The sequence below is a fragment of the Pundamilia nyererei genome, unplaced genomic scaffold (assembly GCF_000239375.1).
Source record: "Pundamilia nyererei isolate P.nyererei 1_Seehausen unplaced genomic scaffold, PunNye1.0 scaffold00385, whole genome shotgun sequence".
NCBI lineage: Eukaryota > Metazoa > Chordata > Actinopteri > Cichliformes > Cichlidae > Pundamilia > Pundamilia nyererei.
The window spans coordinates 256,571-257,652 of NW_005187786.1; positions in this window are offsets into that span (position 1 = coordinate 256,571).

A 1,082-nucleotide genomic window follows, 5' to 3' on the forward strand; every position below is an offset into this window, starting at 1 on the left:
TGCTCATGCTAAAGGAAGAACAGTGGTTGGAGATGAAAGCACAACCAGAATTATTGTGCAGTAAACTTGCAGTTTTGTTGCCTTTGACATGTTTGCTTCAAACACAGGAGCAGGTGTGACTTTGGTCGGCAACAGAGCAATAATACTAATACTAATAATATTACTACTGCAACTACTACTACTACTACTACTACTAATAATAATAATAATAACAATAGAAATAAGTGCATCAGCTATGAATCTGCTACCAATTTGTAGCTGAATGGGTCAAGATGACAGTTACATGTTTGCACTGCTTTGCAGAAATCATAAATCTACATAGACATGAATTTAACATTAAATACAAATTCACACATAAACTACTTACACTAGTCGAGTCAGAACCTCACAGATCTGAAACAGGAAATCAGAAATTCCTCCACATTTAGTGATGTTGTTTTTGCAGGACAAAGTTGCTATAAGTTTATTCTTATAAAAAATAAAACCATCAGATCTATTTCTGTATAACAACCAGTGGAGTCGAGTCCCTGTTGCAAAGAGAGGCGGCGCAGACGAGCTGCACTCATCCACACAGACTCACTCAGACTGATTGCATCGTGTTGGCATCTGTCTGCATTTATTTTATTGGATGGGAATTATTTAAACCTTTGTGATTGTTTGTAAACAGGTTGTTTTTCCACGTCAGCCAAAGGCAACGTATGAAAGGTGGATGTAGACTTCTGAAAAGTGATGCCAATGCAGAAGCGCCGTAAACATGAATTCTCTAGCAGACCAGCAGGGGGCGACTCTTCTAGAAGTCTGACTGTATAGAAGTTGAGAAAATGACCCTACTTGGACTGTGACCTCATTAAACAGTTTCCTGTTGTTTACGGTCTCATTCTCAACTTTGAGTTCTTATTAAAAACAACATGTTGTTCATTTTGTAAATTATGGCCCCATCAGAGTGAAATACAGGACATGCTTCACTGTGGCTTAACTAATGGGTCATATGAGCCTCGGTTTGTCCTTCAGCTCCACCCTGTGCTCGTTACATCTGGCTGCAGTGTCCAAAAAAACCACAAAATCACAACCTTTTGGAAGTG